Here is a 22,676-nt window from a genome sequence, read left to right on the forward strand (position 1 = left end):
TCACTAATATACACAATGAGAACGAATCTCATTGAATGCCAGTTTCTTCGGGATTTGCACCTGTAAGTGGGATTCCTAGATCATTGAGCAAGAGCATTTGCAACAATTAGATTGTTCAAGATGATTTCTGATATGATTTGTCTGTGCCCTTACCCAAATCTCATCTTGAATTGTGGCTCCCATAATTCCCATGTGTCATGGGAGGGACCTGGTGGGAGATAATGGAATCATGGGGTGGTTTCCCCATGCTGTTTTTATGGTAGTGAATAAATCTCACAAGATCTGATGGTTTTATAAGAGGAAACGCCTTTTGCTTGGTTCTCATTCCCTCTTTGCCTGCCACCATGTAAAACTTGCTTTTCACCTTCCACCGTAATTGTGAGGCCTTCCCAGCCACAGGGAACTGTGAGCCTATTAAACCTCTTTTTCTTTATTAATTACCCAATCTTGGGTATGTCTTTATTAGCAACATGGAAATGGACTTATATAGTTTCCAAAGCATTTGTATACATTTATATATCCACCACCAGGAATTGGTGCTCCTGTTTTTCCAAATTCTCACTAACATAATTTTGTCAGACATTTAAATTTTTCCTGAAAGATGAATAGGACATAATAGTCTGTTGTTTTAACTGGAGTTTTCCTGATGCAATCTTTCATAAGTGCTTTGGCTATGCTAGTTTCCTTTGCATCAGTTGCTTATTTTTTTTTTTTCTATTGAGATGTTTTATTCTGATTGGGTCATACAAATTCTTTAGATATTCAGAAAACTAATTCTTTGTTGGCTAAAATTCCCCAATTTTGTTTGTTCTTCAAAATTGTGGTAACTATTCTTGGTAAGTAAGTTTTCTGTATAAATTTTAGAAGCGCATTTGAAGTTTGACAGAAACCTTGTTGAGATCTTGATTGGGACTGCATGAAACTTACAGTGTAATTTGGGGAAAATGAACACTTTTCTCATATTTCCTCCAAACCACGAGCATGTTATCTTTTCACTTATTTGGATTCTTTATGTCCTTCACAAATATTTTATACATTCCTCAACAGAGATCTTGCATATTTCTTGTTAAGTCTATTTCTAGGTACCTTATTTTTTTTATCGCGAATGTGATCTTTTTGTTAGTGCAATTTCTTTTTTTTTTTTTTTAGTGCATAGCTTTATTTGGTGGGCTTGGGGAATACATCATGGTGAGAGAATAAATCAATTAAAGTACTACAGATGCAGGGACCAATAACATTAAAAGAGGCATACACAAAATGAGTAGCTGAAATCATTTTCATAAGAGGGCTTGACTCATGGAAGAAAAATTTTAATTATAGTGGCAAAAAATTCTGTATAAAGTAGAAATTGGCTTCAGTAACAGTAAAGAATGTGTGTTAGAACATAGAGGCAACTGGATGTAAAATTCTGGTAGCCATTTAACAGAACAGTCTCAGATGGTTAGGCTGAGACCAACACCTAATTGGAACAAAATCCTTGTGTGCAGGAAAGTTTGGATGATACTTGGAGAAATATTATATGCACATGAACTAAATTGAATTGTTTTCACAAGTGTTGCAAAGTTTTATATCGTAAGAGGTGTTTTTTACTACACGTACTTCAATTTCCCAGCAAGAGTGACGGAGAACATCTAAACACAGAAGGGAGCATTCATGCAAGATATCTAACTCCTTCATATAATAATGCAAACAGTTCAAAATGATTGCACTATGATTATATCTAAGGCTTTCTGCAACAACCAGGTAGCATGGTCCCTGGTATGAACATCTAGAAAGCAGCCACTCCCTTCTACATGTGTTCTCTTTTTGCATTTCTTTCTTCATTTTTCTTAATCAAGTCTCTGTTGTCATTGCTGCTTTGCAAAACTGGTAAAAACAAAATTGTAATCATTGAACATAGCACTCTGGCAATCAAGACATTTAAAACCTTCAGTATTCTGGGGTGAAGAAAACATGGTGTGACATTTAGAGCTCTGATTAGCTAACAAGGTTGTCACAAATTTTCCTGGCTTGAAGACTTTCACAACTGTCCTCATCAAGTCATCATAGGAGGTATGACATACGTTTCTTTTAAAACTAACGTAAGGTTCTGGAGTGATATGAATAGTCCAGTAAGTTCTATCTTATTTCATTCCATTCATCGGCTCCCCCAAGAATTGAACAGTGTGGCATCAATGACAGGATCTGGTACCAAGTCATGAATTTCATTCTAGAGAGTGACGTCATCTACAGTGACACCATCTTTCATGCAGGACTGGTCCATAACTGCTGCGTCAAGCACATTCATCAGAATTTCCAGGGTTTAATCTGTCTGACTGATTATCCCACTCCCTGGGAAACTCAGTACATACAAGTACCAACATCACAATTCACACATCTCATACAACATGCTGCTCCATTTGGGAAAATTGCCTGAAGAATCTCTGTTCCTTCCTGGAAATTCTGGCATCCTTGGTTAAGAAGCCTCATGAAATTCTTACGCGAATAAAAGAAGTTTTGAATTGAGTCAAACCCATTGTCATGTCTAGCAAGCTTCAACATGGGAACCAGTGCTTGCGGAAAGAGGGTAGTTCCACATGTCTGCAAAATGAGACGTCTCTTAGAGACAAACAGGAGACTCTTACTGAGTACATAAGCTCCCTATTTGTCAGTTTTTGTCAGGCTTAGGATTGAACATTGACATTTTTCAAATGTATTCAGTTGGTGCAAAAGTAATTACAGTTTTTGCCGTTACTTTTCATACTTTTAATATGACTTACGTTATTTTTAATATGACTCACTCAGATCTTGGGGTAGTGCAAAGATCCCCAGATCCTTGGGAGCAGCAAACCTCCAGCAGCTTCTTGTCCCCTTTGAAAAAATGTCTACTTTCATCACCATGAGAAAAGTGAACGACCAACAACTCAGAAAATTGTTTAAATTAGACCTTTTCTCTCACCACTGCCACCACTACTGCAGATTGTTCCAGCTGTGTTACTAAATTCAGGTTGCTTTTATTTTCATGCTATAATTTTATATTAACTGCTTAAAAAAAACTGGCAAGTTATAGTGACTCATGCCTGTAATCCAAACACTTTGGGAGGCCAAGTAGGGAGGATCACTTGAGGCCAGGAGCTTAAGACCAGCTTGGGCAACATAACAAGACCCTGTCTCTATAAAACATTTTTTAAAATAAAAATTAGTCAGACATGGTGGCATATGCCTGTAGTCCTAGCCTCTCAGGAGGCTGAGACAGGAGGATCACTCGAGCCCAACAGTTGGAGGCTGCAGTGAGTTCTGATCATGCTACTGTACCTCCAGCCTGGGCAACTGAGCAAGACCCTATCTCTAAAAACACACACACACATTTTATACACACACACACACACACACACATATACACACACACATATGAGAAACTGTTCCAAAAATATATATATACACACACATACAAATAAAATAGATAAAGACTAACAAAATTTTCCCAGCTGTGTGTGTGTGAGCGAAAGTTGAATGTAAGTCTGTTGGAAATAGAAGCAGATATAGTTCAGTCTTTTGTAGTCCATTGTATCCTCATTAGAGAGAGAAGAGTGAGTGATAGCTAATGTCACCAGCCATGCTGTGTAAGCCTGCAGTTTCTAATTGTACATGACTGTCGGATAGTATGTGATTTACTTTCTATGTAGGTTTTGTATTCGGCAACCTTGCTAAACATTCTTATTTCTAGTGGCTCATAGATTCTCTTGGATGTCTCCATAAGTGTGCCCCAAAATGTGGTCTCTTGATGAGTGGCATCAGGATCATCTGAGAACCTGTTCAAAATGCAAATTACAGGCTCAACCTGGCTCACCAAAACAGAAACTACAGATGTGGTTACATTAAGAAACATGAGATGGGCAGATTATCCTGGCTTCTCTTTTTTTTTTTTTTTTTTTTTTTCCTTTTTTTGAGATGGAGTCTCACTCTGTCACCCAGGCTGGAGTGCAGTGGAGCAATCTCAGCTCACTGCAACCTCCATCTCCCGGGTTCAAGCGATTCTCCTGCCTCAGCCTCCAGAGTAGCTGAGATTACAGGCGCCCGCCACCATGCCCGGTTAAGTTTTGCATTTTTAGTAGAGACAGGGTTTCACCATATTGGCCAGGCTGGTCTCAAACTCCTGACCTTTAGATCCACCCACCTCGGCCTCCCAAAGTGCTGGGATTACAGTCATGAGCCACCGTGCCTGGCTCTGGCTTATCTTTTTAGGCTCAAATAATCACATAAGTTTTTTAAATCAGAGAAGCTTTCCAGGCTGTGATTAAAGGATATATAGAGAAATATAAGGAAAGATACAGGTGGTCATGCTTAGACTAGGAAGCAGATTCTCCTGTAAAGTCTCTAGAAAGAGACAAAATGCTGCCAATACTCAGATTTTAGTCCAGGGACATGGATGTCAGACTTTTATAAAGCTGTAAGATAATAAATTTGTGTTGTTTTAAGTCACTTAGTTGGTAGTAATTTGTCATAGCAGAAATAGAAAACCAATACAATTTATATTTAGTAAAATTCACCCTTTTCGCCTGTCTTTACAGAGTTTGACAAATGCATGCAGCTACATAATCACTACCACACTCAAGATATAGATTTCCATCACTCTAAACTATCCCTTTATGGCACTTTGCAGTTAAGCTTGTCCCCACTAACTCCTGGCAATCCTTGACTTACTTTCTGTTACTAGTTTTGCATTTTCCAGAATATCATCTAAATGAAATCAAAGAGCATGTAGCCCCTTGTGAATGGCTTTTTTAAAAAAATTAGATAGAGTCTCGCTCTAATGCCCAGGTGATCATAGCTCACTGCAGCCATGTACTCCTGGGCTCAAGCAATCCTCCCGCCTCAGCCTTTGAAGTAACTGGAACTACAGGTGTTACCCACCGTGCCTGGCTAATGTATGTGTGTGTGTGTGTGTTTGTGTGTGTGTATGGCGGGGGAACAGGGTCGTACTGTGTTGCCCAGGCAGGTCTTGAACACCTGGACTTAAGCAATCCCCTTACTTCAGTCTCCCGGCGTGCTGGGATTATACATGTGAGCCACCATGCCCAACCTTCAGTGGCTCTTTTTACACCTAGCATCATTGTTTTGTTGCATGTTGTCAGTAGCTTGTGCCTTTTCATGGCTGGGCAGGATTCCATTGTAGTAATGCATCACAGTATCTTATCTATTCAACAATTGACAGACATTTGAGTGTTTCCAGTAATGAATACTGCCTTAAAAGGTACCAATGATATTGTTTTTTTCAGGTTTGGTGAAGCCAACAGATCAGGAGACAACTGCCATCGGGAAGGTACTTTGTTATTCACAGTTTCCAAGAGAAGGGGTCATGCCGTGGTAGGCAGGACCACACCGGGAAGCACCTGGGTCAGTCAGGAGGGAGAAGCAGAGAGGAGAGGGCAGAGGCACAGTCTTGATTGTAGTTTTCACAGAAAGGAATGAGAAAGACAGGCCAAGCAGCTGGGCAGGTTTAGGATTCGAGTGAAGAATTTCAGCAGGCTCTAGGCCACAGGGGTGGTCTCTCCTTGTTTTCATATCTGGCTTTGGGTTGATTTAGGGCAGTGGAGTAGTATCCCAGGGTGAGTTGTTTGCCGTCTCTAGGGATTAGCTAACCCAAGAAGGGAAGGTCTCTCCGTGAATCCATAAATTCCCAAGATAGTGAAGCATCATAGAATATAGACAGATGTAAAAACATGATTACTGTAAGTATTATTAATAAAGTTGCTATAAACATTGCATATAGCTTTTTTGTGGGTGCATGCTTTTATTTCTCTTGGATAAATATCATGCAACTGACGAGTCATATGGTAAGTGTGTGTTTAACTTATAAGGAGCTGCCAAACTCTTTTTCAAAGTGGCTGTACATACACTTGGACATAGAGAGTGAAAAAGTAGACACTGGAGACTCCAAAAGGTGGGAAGAGGGGGAAGGCCGAAAAATTACCTGTTGTATACAATGTTCATTATTTGTGTGATGGTTACACTGAAAACCTAGATTTCACCACTATGCAGTATGTCCATGTCATAAAAATGTACTTGTATTCCCTAAATCAATAAAAGTAAAAAGTGTTAAGAAAGGCTGGGCACGATGGCTCACGCCTGCAATCTCAGCACTTTGGGATGCCCAGGTGGGTAGATCACAAAGTCAGGAGATCGAGACCATCCTGGTCAACATGGTGAAATCTCGTCTCTACTAAAAAATACAAAAAAATTAGCTGGGTGTGGTAGCGCACGACTGTAGTCCCAGCTACTTGGGAGGCTGAGGCGGGAGAAGCGCTTGAACCCAGGAGGTGGAGGTTGCAGTAAGCCAAGATCGCATCACTGCACTCCAGTCTGGCAACAGAGAGAGATTCTGTCTCTAAATTAAATTAAATTAAATTAAAATTAAAAATAAGACAAGGTAGCTATACCATTTTGTGTTACCACCAGCCATGACAGTTTTTCCTCATTCATGCTAACACTTGGTATTGCCTTTTTTTTTTCTTTTAGTTCTAGTCATTCAAGAACTGTATTGACTGTAGCCCCAGCTGCTCAGGAGGTTGAGGTGGGAGGATCTCTTGAGCTTGAGAGGTGGAGGTTGATGAGCCAAGATCATGCCACTGCATTCCAATCTAGGCAACAGAGTGAGACCCTGTCTCAAAAAAAAAAAAAAAAAAAAATTGATATATCATCATGGTTTTAATTTGTAAGCATCTTTTCATGAGCGTATTTGCCATTTGTATATTTTTTCACTGAAATATCTGTTCAAACATTTTATGTATTTTTTAATTAGCTTGTTTTGTTATTATTAAATTATATTCCTTGATATAGTCTGGATACAATATCTTTATGAGATATACATTGCAAATATTTTTGTTTTTTACAATTATTAATGAATGCCAAGTTTTATTAAATGCCTTTTTAATCCTTTTTAAATTATGTGTTTTTTCTTTAATCTGTTATTGTGGCTGATCATGTACAAATTTTCTAAATTTTGAACTACCTTAAATTCCTGGAATAAATGTCAATTGATAGTGCTAGTTTAATACTTTGTCGCATTTATTCACTAATATGTTCTCTCAAATTTTATAATACTCATAGATAATCTACAATTATCTTTTTTTCTGCCAGTCTTTGTGCATTCTTGATATCAGTGTCATTCTAGTCAGATTATGCAAACTGGTTAGTTTCTTCTTATCTTAATTTTCTGAAATAGATTGTGTAAGAGTAGCTGCCTCTCACATAATCAAACACATCAGGTCACAAGTCAGCTCCCTTTATTATTATTATTACTTTTTCAGTCCTGCAGGCTGATCTCTGGAAATGTTCATTATTTTTCTCCAGTCTGGATTGGGATTGGGTGCACCCTTGGCCTTCTGCACAGCTTTTAGTTCAACAGCATCCTGGGAATTCTTTTCACTTTTTTCTGCATTGTGTACTCTGTTCGTAAGACCTACTCTCTCTCTCTCTTTTTACTGTCGTTTTGGTGAAACATATCTTCCCAAAACCTGAAAAATGGTCCATAGGGAATACACTGCTCCTGAGAACTTGCATGTCTGAAAATGTCTAGCCTATACTTACACTTTTAATTATTTGACTGGAAATAGAATTCTAAATGATAAACCATTTCCTATACATTTTGTAGGTAATTTCCTATTCTGTCTTTTAGGGTAGTTATGGAGTAAGTTGATGCCATTCTGATCCCTTTGGTATGTGGCCTAAACCTGTCCCTCTACCTCTCTTCTTATCCCTACAAACTCCTGAAATGTACGAATGATAATTTTAATGTCTGTCAGTTTGTTAGGCAGTGTGTGATATCTCATCACTTAGTTTGAACTGAAAAGCTAGGAGTCACCTTGTGGATTCCTTTCTACATAGTGAGGCAAGAAAATCCACAAACACTAATGTGTTCACCAAGTGGAGAAATCCACCAGACATAGGACATGAGTTAAATTAGGCCCATTTGTCAAATAGATGGAATTCTATTCACATTTACTCCATTTATCAAATGAGACAGCTCTTCCTTCTGTGTGATTTTCCTCCCCACTTTCATTTACTTCATGCTGAAGAGAAAAGTCGATGGTTTGGGATGAATGCTGGGAAATGAGAGTGCTCACCATAGATCTCTGTCATAATATATCTACATATAAAATTTCTTTAAGCCAAGTGATTAAATGAAAGGTTAGAACCTATTGCTGACATACTGATGTGACCTAAAAGACACATATATTAGTTTTAAATTACTTCATAAATTAAAACAGGTTCCGAAATCTTAACATTATGTTAAAGTGAAACTCATGGCAGCATCCATGATTTGTTTTACCAATTAATCTTAAATAGGATAAGGTTGGCAAGACATGAAAAAAATGATCCAACAAAAGAAATATCTTAATACGCAGAGATAATTATAAAGCATAATGCCAAACAAGCTAGAAATACAAACTCTGGAATTACCTACCCAGAAATATCTATACTTGTTCCCTCACCCACAAATCATATCCCATCTCTCCTCTTCTCATCCTGCACTCCGTGTTCAGGGGTGCTGACCTAGTTGAACTTCAGGCTTCCTTTTTTTTTTTTTTTCTGAGATGAAGTTTCACTCTTGTTGCGCAGGCTGGAGTGCAGTGGCGCAATCTCGGCTCACTGCAACCTCTGCCTCCAGGGTTCAAGCGATTCTCCTGCTTCAGCCTCCCAAGTAGCTGGGATTACAGGCATCCACCCACCACGCCCAGCTAATTTTTTGTATTTTTAGTAGCAACAGAGTTTCTCCATGTCAGTCAGGCTGGTCTCGAACTCCTGACCTCAGGTGATCTGCCCGCCTTGGCTTCCCAAAGTGCTGGGATTACAGGCCTGAGCCACAGGCTTCCTTCTTCTCCAGGTTCTGATTGGTAATGAAGCGGTGTCGTTTGTCTGGGCTAAATACCTGAGGTTCGTCATCTCATAGCAAGGAAACCGAGGATGTGGACACACAAGAAGAGAGTTTAAGAGTGGAGGTTTAATAGGTGAGAGAAAAGAGAAAAGGTCTCTCTCTTGCAGAGAGAGGGGGTCCTGATGGGTCGTCTGGTTCCATGGTGAAATCCACGGGGTTTTATAGACAAGCTTGAGGATGCAATGTCTGATTTATATATGGCACGTGAGATTGGTAGGACCAGGTGTGCCATTTGCATAGCATGCGAAGAAGCTGGCCATTCTACCCTAATCTTTTATTATGCAAATAGTCACCTGGCCGGCACCACCTTGCCTGCTTTTTTACTGCACATGTGGCGACATAGGAAAGGGAAGAGGGAACCTCCATGTTGAATATACCTGGCTTGAATAGAGAGAGACTGTAAGCGTTGAAGAGAACCAGGAGATTACTAGAGTTGTTGAACACAGAAAATAAGATCTTGGTGACTACAAGTCAAAAGGGAGAAGAAAAAGACTATAAAAGGTTAATATGAATAACTTTGTAGTTTTGGGTGCCAGTGCCAGAAGTCAGAATGTGCAGAGAGGTAAATGGCTTAGGAGGAAAAAGAAGTTAAAGGTATCTTCTGGAATGCAGGTGGAGGGGTGAATGGCAGCTTTGGGGAAACCAGTGAGCTTGGATACAAATATGGGCACGCTTTTACTTTGCGGGATTGAGGCCAATAGACTGAGATTTCAGAGGGAAATAGTCTGGGTGCGCTGCGTGAGAGCAAGAGATCTGGGCATGGAGCCCATGAAGCAGAAGCAGTGAAGAAAAGAGAGACGAGAGGAGACAGCGCCCCGTCTTCTGGTGCCACTGAGATTTGGACGAAGGGGTTTCCAGGAAGACAGGGTTAGGGACAAAAGTATCAGGTAAGGGGAAAGAAAAAGGACAATTAAGAATGATGAACCCCTTGGGTATTTTGGAGGCAGAGGTCAGACTGACAGGATGAGGAAGGATTAGGGAAAGAAATGGCAGAGAAAGGACATGTAATTTTTACACATTTTGAGGGGATGATGATGTGAGCAGGAAACAGCCTTTCGAAATGGGTAGGGAAGTCTACGTAAGATTTATTTGAAATTTTTTCCCAAAGCATACAGGGAGCGACATTTTCATTTCTTTTCTTTTTCTCTTTCTTTCTTTTTTTTTTTTTTTTTTTCAGGGTCTTGCTCTGTCTTCCAGGCTGGAGTGCAGTACAACCACAGCTCACGGCAGCCTCAACCTCCTGGGATCAATTGATCCTCCCACCTCAGCCTCCCAAGTAGCTGGGACCCCAGGCATGTGCCACCACACCAAGCTGATTTTTAAATTTTTTGTAGAGACAAGGTCTCGCTACATTGGCCAGGCTGGTCTTGAACTCCTGGGCTCAAGCAATTCTCCCACCTTGGTTTCCCTTAAGTGCTAGAATTATAGGCATGAGCCACTGCACCTGGCTGGGAATGCCATTTTCAATCTCATTTATGCTTTCGTATTTGCAGTTTACCTCTCCTGTCCTTTGGTTGAGAGGTGGTCTTTGGTAGCATTATGGATTCCAGCATTCCAGGACACAGATTTGTGTATATCTTTTTATTTTCATAACCACGTACAGCACATTTAAACTTTGCTTTATAGCATTACCTCAGCCATTCTGCAGATGATGCTCCCAAGACTTCAGTCAGTTCTCTTTTGATCTCTTTAACGGAGTGAACTGTTTATTCCATTCAGACATTCTTATGCCCCTTTCTTATGCCCCTTATGCCCCATTTCCAGTCTCTACTTCCTTTTTATTTATTTATTTATTTTTTGTGTGTGAAACTCCTAAAGCAAGTCTTGGCATTTAATAGTCCATTCAAGTTTAAGGTTTTGAAATTTGGTTTTTCATATTAGAAAATAGAAAAAATCCACGGAAAACTCATGATTAAAGGGAAGAGAAACAGCCCTACTTCCCTGATTCAAAAAAGAGAAAGGAAAATTCTTATTCCTCAGAAAGCTTTCGATCAAATTAACAACACAAGATTTTTATTACACAGAAGCTCCCAAGATGACTTTATAGGACTGGATAATCATCTCTTAATTCCTTGCAGGAAAACCTTGAAAAGGTGAATGCAGATCCCACTGTGGTGCTTCATCAGAAAACAGAAAGTGAAGAGCAAGTTGATGAGATACAGATAAAGTAAACCCTGTGAGTGGACACATGTGACAGACCCAGCTGCAAAAGTGGAAAGTGTGAAGTGTGTTATTTCAGTTAGCGTAAGGAAATAAAATGTGATTCTAAAATGGAAAAAAAAAAAAAAAAAAGAGGAAGCTTGGAGATAATAGCGGCTGCTAAAATTGAAGAGTTGGCACCTTGCTTGCAGAAGGTATGTAGGAAGAATAGACCCCGAGGGAAAATGTAAGAAAAGATCTAGAGGTGTATGGATTTTTCATTTTTTTTCCCATCATTGCATTTGAAGACCAGTTCTTCCTTGGAGGGCTTAGAATTCTTTGTATTCTTGCTGTGGTGATAACAATCTATATTGCACCCCAGCTTGTGCACGCCAAAGGACACAAGCACAGGAATTCTATTACAACAGTGCCTGATTTGGTGCTAGAGACAAAATGAAGAGGACAGCTTGTCCTGTTAATAGAGTAAGTAGATTCCTAAATGTTAGTAGACATCTGATTACATTTTTGAGCGCAGAGATGCAAGTTTTAAAGTTGAGTATTTTGATATTTGGATGTAGGTAAATAAATGATGGTCACTGCTTTCTATCCTGCAAAAACATAGAAATGGTGGAAAAGCTCGAAGTGATAGCTTCTCTAGAATTTGAAAAACAGAAGCTGGATCCTTGCTCCCAAGCAATGTTGGAATTAATGGAGAATAAGAGAGTACATTGGAGTACTGTGAAAGAGTATTTTCTAACATGCTTTTATTTTACTTCTTCTTGACTTCTTAAAAAGTGTTTTCATCTGGCGTTCTGTACTCTAATTTTCTGACTCTGAATATTTCAATTTTCCATGCATTCTCTCCTAAACAGTAACAGGAAATATTTTCCAGGGGATCTCATATTGTATGTCTGTTTATTTTATTTATGTATTTATTTACTTTTTTTTTTTTTTTTTTTTTTATTGAGACAAGGCCTCACTCTGTCACCCAAGCTGAAGTGCAGTGGTGTGATCTTAGCTCACTGCAGCCCTGGTTTCCCAGGGTCAAGTCATCCTCCCAGTTCTCAGCCTCCTGAGTAGCTGGAACTATAGGTATGCACCACCATGCCTGGCTATTATTTTTTGTTTGTTTGCTTGTTTGTTTTGTAGAAATGGGGTTTCACCATGTTGCACAGGCTGGCCTTGAATTCCTGAACTCAAGCGATCCACCATTCGGGGCCTCCCAAAGTGCTGGATTGTAGGCATGAGACACCACCCCTGACCTTTATGTTATATTTCTTCTCAGAGCCTGAAACACTCAGATGTTTTCTCCCTTTGAACAGTAAAAGTCATGCTCATTGCAGCTAGGAATTTTATAACATAACTATTTAACTTTAAGAAAGGTTCATTGAAATGATGATATAAGCACCCCGATTAAATATATTCACAAGAACTCTTCATTTGATGGAAATCAATATTGTACCAGATCTATCCTTCATAAAATTCAGGTGTAATGTCACTTTCTTTGCAACACTTGACCCAGAGCACTTTGGCAGACACTTCTAAAGCAAACCCTTACAACTAAGGCAGCGTTGAAGATAAAGAGTAGATCTCCTGGTGGTGGTGGCAGGAATGTATAGAGGTGATCTGCAGAGTCAACGTGTTCGGCTTCCAATGTGAATTACACATGTCTGAGAGGTTATAAAGAGGGAACCCGGTTTTGCCATGTACCTGTTAAGATGACATGTTATATGCCCTCTGTTTATATCAAGAAAAGCAAATTTGCCCAGGTATTCCTGATACCATCCATGGTAGAGATTATTGTTTTGTCGCTAGTATCCACTGCTACCCTGACTTTTTCTTTGGAGAACCATCCTATCACCAATCTCAGTTAATTCAATTTGAGAATTATTGATATTAGCTTTGGCTGCAGGGACAGTACATGACTCAAGTCTGGCTTATTGTTCTCCTAGTCACAGTGATTGGCTTAGGGGTGAGCAAGAGTCCCAATCAAAACCAATGAGATGATATCTCTTGACACTTGCAGAACCTGCTGAAAGAAAGATGTGTTACCTTTCTCTATTGGACTTAACGTTGTGGAGATGCAAGCCTAGAGCTGTTGGCAACTACTCTGTCATTTCCATATGATGAAGCCATGCTGTCAGTCATGAGGGTGACTGATGGAGCATGCCCTTAACATATGGAAATCTAGTAGCATCATAACTTCCCATGAAGGAAGGAAAAACATAACAGAATAAAGTCATATATACTTTAGTTATGTATAAGTCATATATACTTTAGTCATATATACTTTAGTTAGTATATGTTAATATACTAACACAGGGCTGCCAGTCTGGTTCTCAGCTTCTCATGGTCTCTGACCCTGCTGACATTTTTGTGAGCTTACTCTCCTTTTCTATGCCTTCTGCTTACTCATGACTTTTAATTGCTGCTTTTTCTCTACTTGTGTCAGCTTCTGTGCTCCTCTGCTGTCTGGGTCCTGTTATATATTTTTCATAGTTAATATGATCAACTAAACAGGTCTGAGTGGGTTATTTAATATGATCAAGTAAGCAGGCTTAGTACACAGTGCTCCAGTTAAGAACATATATACTTTTAATATGATATGATATAATATAAAAATAATATTTTATGTTATATATAGGACACATGCTTTTAAAATTGTTTACTGTGCATCTACTATGTGCTGGGTGCATTGTTTTGTACACGTTAATTCATATTAACACATCTCTTTCTCACCAAAATGGTTACCACCGGTTAAGAACTATTATAGAGGGCGGAGCAAGATGGCCGAATAGGAACAGCTCCAGTCTCCAACTCCCAGCGCGAGCGACACAGAAGACTGGTGATTTCTGCATTTTCAACTGAGGTACTGGGGTCATCTCACTGGGGAGTGCCGGACAATTGGTGCTGGTCAGCTGCCGCAGCCCGACCAGCAACAGCTGAAGCAGGGCGAGGCATTGCCTCACCTGGGAAGCGCAAGGGGGAAGGGAATCCCTTTTCCTAGCCAGGTGAACTGAGACACACAACACCTGGAAAATCGGGTAATTCCCACCCCAATACTGTGCTTTAAGCAAACGGGCACACCAGGAGAATATGCCCCACACCTGGCCAGGAGGGTCCCACGCCCACGGAGCCTCCCTCATTGCTAGCACAGCAGTCTGCAATCTAACCACAAGGCAGCAGCGAGGCTGGGGGAGGGGCGCCCGCCATTGCTGAGGCTTAAGTAGGTAAACAAAGCCGCTGGGAAGCTCGAACTGGGTGGAGCTCACAGTAGCTCAAGGAAACCTGCCTGCCTCTGTAGACTCCACCTCTGGGGACACAGCACAGCTAAGAAACAACAGGGGAAGCAGCAGAGGCCTGTGCAGACGCGAAGGACTCTGTCTGACAGCTTTGAAGAGAGCAGTGGATCTCCCAACACGGAGGTTGAGATCTGAGAACGGACAGACTGCCTGCTGAAGTGGGTCCCTGACCCCTGAGTAGCCTAACTGGGAGACATCCCCCACTAGGGGCAGTCTGACACCCCACACCTCGCAGGGTGGAGTACACCCCTGAGAGGAAGCTTCCAAAGTAAGAATCAGACAAGTACACTCGCTGTTCAGCAATATTCTATCTTCTGCAACCTCTGCTGCTGATACCCAGGCAAACAGGGTCTGGAGTGGACCTCAAGCAATCTCCAACAGACCTACAGCTGAGGGTCCTGACTATTAGAAGGAAAACTAGCAAACGGGAAGAACACCTATACCAAGAACTATTACAGTCTTCATTTTATAGGTAAGCCAATTATAAAATTTAAATAATTTACCTGAGGTCACACAACTAAAAGCAAAAGAGTAGTATTCAAATCTGGATCTAAAGTCTACATTATGAATGCATTAATGTATTAATTATTTATGAATAATTATTAATGCATGAACTTCCTCTCTAACTGCCTGGATAACTTGGCCATGTCCTGTTGTAGCCCATTGGCTCAATTTATGCTTCACCCATATGCAAGGCTCCCTTTGTGTCAGGGGTCGACTCCCAGGCAGATCACTACTGCACAGTGTGGCATAGTGACTAATATAAGAAAGACCTTCTGTCCTCTTCATTCAAAGGGACCTGTAGGTTAGGGCTCTTCCCTAGCATTTGTTAGAAAAATATGCAACTTCCTGTCAGTGTTTCTTCTTTCAACAGAATACATGGTTAAACAACTTGTATCTCATGCTAGATTAGGAGAATGTTGCACACTGATCTTATAATCATTTCCCTGATCCCCTGCAGCCAACCCAGTCATGTCCCTATTTTCACCTTGACCACATGCATTTTCTGCATAGCACTTATCACAATGCCTACTTCTAAATATTTACCTATGTGTTTATTTTTCCAATGTTTATCTCCTCTATCTTCCAGTGCTGGAACATCAGCAGGTTCTGGCTATGGTGGGTGATCCATAAACATTTGTCACATAAATAAATGAGCAAGAAATAAATGATGAATGTCTTATCTGGATTCCTCTTTTTAGGGAAAAGAAAGTCTAAAACAGGTGAAAGTGGCAAATGCCCCAAAACTAAAGTAAATGTGTTACTCAGGATTCTGCAGAGAAATAAAGCCAACAGGATATATAGAGATTGAAAGAGAATTATTATGTGGGGTTGATTCACATGATTACAGAGGCTGACAACTCCCATCATCTGCTGTCTGCAAACTGTAGGCTCGGAAAAAATCGTGGTGTCATTCCAGTCTTAGTCTGAACACCTGAGAACAAGGGGAGCCAATGGTAAAAATAGCAATCCAAGTGCAAAAGCCTATGAACCAGGAGTGCCAACATTTGAAGGCAGGAGAAGATGGGTGTCCCAGCTAATGCCACGAACACCTTCTCCCTTCATCCACCTTTTTGTTCTATTCAGGCCTTCAGTGGATTGGATGATGCTCACCCTCATAGGTGAGGGCAATTTTCTTTACTCAGTCTCCTGATTCTAATGGTCAACTCTTCTGAAAATACTCTCCCATACACACCCAGAAATAATGTTTTACCAGCTGTCTGGGCACCCTTTAGCACAGTCAAGTTGACATGTAACATGAACCATCACAAGTCATTTGGGAAGACAAATAGGATACTGATATTATGTAACTAATGTGTAGCACATATGTTAATTTATTTATTACCAGGTGTTTCTAACGGTCAGCTGTATGTCCAATAGGAGGCACATTCGGTGACATTTCTTACTGAAGTTCAAGTCAAGATGATTTGAGGTCCTGAGATCTTGTCTGATATCCCTGATATCCCACCATGCTTGTGACCATTGGTAGACGATGGTGCTTTTCCCAGGCTGGTGTTGATCTTGCTAAATTTAACAGTAGAAATATGTTGTGTATGTATAATTTGTGTGTGTGGTATCTACATGCAGGCACATGTATAATGGTGTTTGAAGGGAATGCTATTTTTCAAAAATAGGAATAATACTGATATTTACATCAAGATAATATGGACAATAGGGGTCTGTTTCATATCAATAGATGAGAAATTAAAAAACTTGATTGTATACTTAGATATGTACACATTATAGATTTTCTTTTAAAAAGTACCTTGTTTCGGCTGGGCGCGGTGGCTCAAGCCTGTAATCCCAGCACTTTGGGAGGCCGAGACGGGCGGATCACGAGGTCAGGAGATTGAGACCATCCTGGCTAACACGGTGAAACCCCGTCTCTACTAACAATACAAAAAACTAGCCGGGCGAGGTGGCAGGCGCCTGTGGTCCCAGCTACTGGGGAGGCTGAGGCAGGAGAATGGCGGGAACCCGGGAGGCGGAGCTTGCAGTGAGCTGAGATCCGGCCACTGCACTCCAGCCTGGGCGACAGAGCGAGACTCCGTCTCAAAAAAAAAAAAAAAAAAAAAAAAAAAAAAGTACATTTTTCTCTGTGCTTGCTTTTTTTTTTTTTTTTTTTTTTTTTTGATCTATCTGCTGTATTTGCCCCACAGAAGAAAAAAAGTTCTTGATTGGGTTGAATTTTACTAGTTAAAATCATTGTACTGAGTGGTTTTGAACAATAACAGATTTAAAAACGGCTACTTTTTTTCTTACAAAAAGGCCCATTTGGACTGATTCTTGAATGTGGTGGTGCCTGGATGGTGCCAAAGTGAGGCAAGATGCATATCAAAGGGCTGGATCTTATTCTGTCTCTCCACATGCTGGTACATGTGCTGTCAGCATGGCTGGCCAAATAGAAACAAAGCAGGCACACACCACCAGTGTTTGAGAACTCTACAACGTATTTCAGCATTAGGAGACAAACAGAACACACCCCCCAGTGGTATTTGTTAAATGTCAGCAATAAGAAAGAACAACAAAGACAGATTTCAGTGGGATTGGCAAAGTTCTGGATATAGCAGTAAGATGCAGTAGAAAGAGCTCTTTACTAGCAGGGAGAACATTTAGGTTTGGGTCCTATCTCCTCTATTTATTACTTGTGTAAAAATGTGAAATCTTGGAGGGGAAAAGATGGTGAGCAGGATTATATATTCACGTTAATTACCTAATGTTTCAGAATGTTGTCTATTACTGGGGATGACAATAGCTACTGTATATAGTTATCCATGTGATGCAAGGGTCAACTGAAGAATGAGGAGGTTCATAAATTTGAAAAGGAGACCTTTAGTTCTCATAGAGGGTTGTAGCCTGTAGGCTAGCCATCCTGAAGACTGAGAAGCCAGCCAAAGTTGAGAGCAAGCACTTTGAGGGAGGAAAGAATAAGACAGGAATTTATGGAGAATTTATTAGCTAGCTATATACATATTCAATATGCTGTAGGAGGAGTCATAAATATTTCTGAAAAGAGAAACATGTACATGTGCAATTGAGTTTCATGCCTCTTTGTGGGTCTCATGTATGAAAAAAAAATGGCAGTGTTGGCATAACCCAAAGGTGGAGTTTTCAGCCCTCGGACCCCAAAAGGTGAAGCAGAGGATACGAAAACTCTTGCTGTGCATCCTCTATAGACTGGACAGAACCACTTTGTGGTGGGTGGTCTCTTATGAGGAAGGGATGCATTGTGAAACTGGCAAGCTGTCATGTCAAAACTGTGAGGAGGGTGGGGGTGTCTGGTGACGACATCAGTTGATTGGCTAAAGACAATAAAAGAATAAGTCATCTGTTTCTAGTTTTACAGAGCTGGTTTCTGCTTCCTCCGTAGGAAAGAATTCTGGTTAAAGGTTAATAAGAAATGGGCATTTTAAGATGTGTCTGACCTCCCATCACATCCTGGCCAGGAACTCCATTTTTAAGGTTTCTTTGGGTTCCCCTTGACCAAGAGGGAGTCCATTCAATCAGTTTAGTGACTTAAGGTTTTGTTTTTATTTCTCACAAGTTAAAACTCATGACAAACCATTTACAAAAGCAATTGATCCTAGGACAAAACTTTGGGCTTGGGATCTATGAGTGCCCCAGGTGGAAGAGGGTAGGGGTGGGAGAAGTAATTTCCATGTTGAAGATGACAGTCTTCTTGGTATGCGACTTGGAGTCTGTAAACTTGTGTTTGTATTTCTGGTTCCACCAGCATCTTAGTTCATTTTGGGCTGCTATAACAAAATACTACAGACTGAGTAATTTAGAATGAACAGAAATGTGTTGGCTCACAGGTCTGGAGGCTGAAAAGTTCAGGAATGGGGGACCAGCATCTGGTGAGGGATTTTTTGCTGAGTCATCCCATAGCAGAAAGAAGGGCCTAACTTGTCTTCCCAGCAATCACCTTTTAAAGTCCCACCTCTCAATGCTGTTGCAATGGCAACTAAATTTAAACATAAATTTTGAAGGAGATAAAAATATTCAAATCATGGCATTCCAAAGGGCCTCTAGCTCTCTAAAACTCATGTCCTTCTCACCTACAAAATAGATGAATTTCATCCCAATGGCCCCCAAAGCCTTAACTAGTTCCAGTATCAATTGAAAAGTCAGAAGTCTCACCTAAACATCATGGCACAATTCATTCTGAGGCAAAGTGCTCTCCAGCCGCAAGCCTGTGAAATCAAACAAGCAATGTACTTCCAAAACACAACTGTGGGACAGGCATAGGACAGATGTTCTCATTTCCAAAAAGGGAGTAAAGAAAATAAAAAAAAAATGAGGTAACTTTTTATAAGGGCAAAACCTGACAGGGCGAACAACATTAAATCTTAAGGCTCCAGAAAAATCTTCCTGGACTCGATGTCTCACCTTTGAGCATACTGGCGCAGAGCTGGGACTCCTGAGGCCTCTATGGCTTTGTTGGGCTCAGCCCACACATCTAATTGCACAGATGGGAGTCACATGCCTGAAGCTTTCCCAGGCTGGCGTTGCACACAGGCAGTGTTACAGTGCTGAGATCTTGGGGGTGGCTCCACTCCCATGGCTCCACCAGGCGCAGCCATAGTGGGGACTCTCTGTGGCAGCTCTGACCCTGTGGCAGATTTCTGCCTGGGCCCCCAGGCAGATACATCCTTTGAAATCTAGCTGAAGACCATCATGGCCCCACAGCTTGTGCACTCTGTACCTCTGCAGAGTTAGCACCACATGGATGCCACCAAGATTCACGACTTGTGCCTTCTGAAGGGGTGACCTGAGCAGCACCTGGGCCCACTTGAGCAGTGACTGGTGCAGCCAAGGAGCACTGTACCAGAATGCAAGAAACAGGCACTTGAGGTGGTTTGAGGCTCCTCTCTGGAAACCTTGCCCTCAAGGCTCTTCTCTGGGTCTGTAATGAGAGAGGCAGCCTCAAAGATCTCTGAAATGCTGTTGGGGACATTCTTTCATTGTCTTAATGCATAGCAGCTGGCTTCCTTCTCTCCATACTGATCTTATCAAAGGTCCACTTGGTTGTACCCTGGATATTCTCTCCTAAACAGACTTTTTAATTCTTTACATAGCCAGGCTGAGAATTTTAAAAAAGACTTTTTTATTCCTCACATGGCCAAATCTTTATGTGATGAGTTCCTTTTAATTATACATTTCATCTTTAAATTATTTCTCTCTGCTCACATTTTATGATGTATGGTTAAAAGAAGCCACACAGCATCCTGGATGCGTTGCTGCTTTGATATTTCTTCCACTTGATATCTTAGCTCATTGTTCTTAAATTCTGTCTTTATAAAGTCCTAGGACACAACTCAGCCAAGTTCTTTGTCACTTTATAACAAGGTTGACCTTTATTACAGTTCCCAATACCTGTCTCTTCTTTCTATCTGAGACCTCATTAGAATTGCCTTTTCTATCCCTATTTCCACCAAAATTTTAATCATGACCACTTAAGTAATCTCTAGAAAGTTTCAGACTTTCCCCACAGATATTCTCTTCTGAGCCTGCACCAGAATCATCTTAATGTTCCATTCTAGCAATTGATGCTTTCTCAGCCTTCAGTTCAAAACTGTTTCAACCTCTACCTATTACCCAGTTCCAAAGCTGCCTCCACAGTTTTATGTATTTTTATAGCAATGCCCCACTTCTCTGGTCCCAGGTTTTGTTTTTGTTTGTTTTTTGCTATTACAACAAAATATCACAGACTAGGTAATTTATAATGCACAGAAATTTATTGGCTTATAGTTCTGCACACTGTGAAGTTCAAGGTCAAAAAACCAGCATATGTCAAGGACTTTCTTGCTGTGTCATCCCATGGCAGAAGGCAGAAGGGCAAGAGAAAAAAGGGACCAAACTTGCCCTTTTTCAATGGTAGTAATCCCACTCATGGGGACAGAGCCCTGGTGGTCCAGCCACCTCTTAAAGCTTCCACCTCTCAACACTATTACAATGGTAACTCAATTTCAGCATGAATTTTGGAGCAGACATTCAAACCATAGCAACCAATTTCTAGCTAGGTGACCTTGCGCAAGAAACACAGACTCTTTAAACCTCAGTCTCTAAAAAGTAGGGGTAAACCACAGTATTTACTTCTTGAAATTGTTGTTAAGATTCAGAAATGGCTTCTCAATAGGCTGGGTGAGTGTCTGGTGTACAGACACACTCAGCACATGCTAAATGCTATTATTATAATTCCTCTTAGTGAGACCCAGATAAAAATCAATGGCATTACATGCACTTCATTAACTGGCAACTTTTTTCCTTGATATATTCTGGAATTTTCTCTTTTAATTTCTGAGCCTTTTAGAGTTATGATTGAAATGTACAATGGAGATCCCTTTTAAACTTTTTTTGTAATCCTTTATTAAGAGTGAATTCAAGCTGGGCATTGTGGCTCATGCATGTGATCCCAGCCACTCAGGAGGCTACGATGGGAGAATGCTTGAGGCCAAGAGTGTGAAACCAGCCTGGCCGATATAGTGAGACCCTGTCTCTAAAAAAAAAAAAAACATAAAATAAAAAAAAAAAGAAAAATAATTTCAATAAATTTTCTTCAGTGAATTTTTTAATGAGTGTTTTAAAGCATAGGTATCCCAGTGAAAGTTATTGTCGGGGGCAAGGGAGGAAGAAAGGAGAGCAGTAGGTCAGGAAAACTCTACGTCAAACTTTTTTCTGAAGAATTTCTCAGAGACCTTATTTATTTAACAAGTACTTATTTAGTCCTTATGTTCTAGGCAGTGTATGTTAATTAGTATTAATATACTAATTCTATGAAACAGAAGATATTATTATCCTCATCTTACTGGTAAGAAAATGGAGAGGTTAAATTCATAGCCCAAGGTCTTACAGCTAAGAAAGAAGAGCCCTGATAATCTGGCCCCTGGTCTCTACTTTTAACCCTCATATGCTAATAGACAGCTTAAAGCCTGACCTTTGACTCAGCAATTCCATCTATTTACCTGACCATAGAATCCTTTTTTTTTTTTTTTTTTTGCAGAACATCCATGGGACTTGTACAATTAAGTTTAACCTAAAACAGTTTGCTTACATATTCTAAGTTTAGCCTAAAGATTTCCCCATACATAATGAACTGTAACCTAACTCGATGTATAAACAGGCTATAACCTACTCTTTTAACAAGTAGCTGAGCTGGGCACGGGGCCTCACGCCTGTAATCCCAGTACTTTGGGAGGCCAAGGTGGGTGGATCACGAGATCAGGAGATGGAGACCATGCTGGCTAACATGGTGAAACCCTGTCTCTAATAAAAATACAAAAAAATTAGCCGGGCGTGGTGGCAGGTGTCTGTAGTCCCAGCTACTCGGGAGGCTGAGGCAAGAGAATGGCATGAACCTGGGAGGTGGAGCTTGCAGTGAGCAGAGATTGTGCCACTGTACTCCAGCCTGGGTGACAGAGCAAGACTCTGTCTCAAAAAAGAGAGAAAAAAAAAAAAGACAAGTAGCCTAGTCTCAGCCAATCACACAATCACAGGAGACCAACTATTCAAACCGTGTTCAAATGAGGCAAGTACTGAGCTGTAACCAATCCGAATGTTTCTGTACCTCACTTCCATGCTTCACTTTCATTTTCTGTACGTCACTTTCCCTTTTCTGTTCATAAATATGATCTGACCCTGTGGAAATCCCAGAATCACCCTGAACCTCTTCTAGTTGAGGGGGCTGCCTGATTCATGAATTATTCTTTGCTCAGTTAAACTCTGTTAAACTTAATTTGTCTTTACTTTTTCTTTTAACAGATGGCTTCAGAAGTGGAATATGAAGTAGCATTTCCAGTGACCGCTGAAGCACCTCA

At 40.6% G+C, this 22,676-nt stretch overlaps 1 pseudogene; it reads right to left on the bottom strand.

The window, feature by feature from the left end:
- Positions 1 to 1,829: 1,829 nt before the first annotated feature.
- LOC111549961 overlaps positions 1,830 to 22,676 on the bottom strand; it is a 53,815-nt pseudogene continuing 32,968 nt past the window's right edge.

Source organism: Piliocolobus tephrosceles, chromosome 9, assembly GCF_002776525.5.
Source record: "Piliocolobus tephrosceles isolate RC106 chromosome 9, ASM277652v3, whole genome shotgun sequence".
Classification (NCBI taxonomy): domain Eukaryota; kingdom Metazoa; phylum Chordata; class Mammalia; order Primates; family Cercopithecidae; genus Piliocolobus; species Piliocolobus tephrosceles.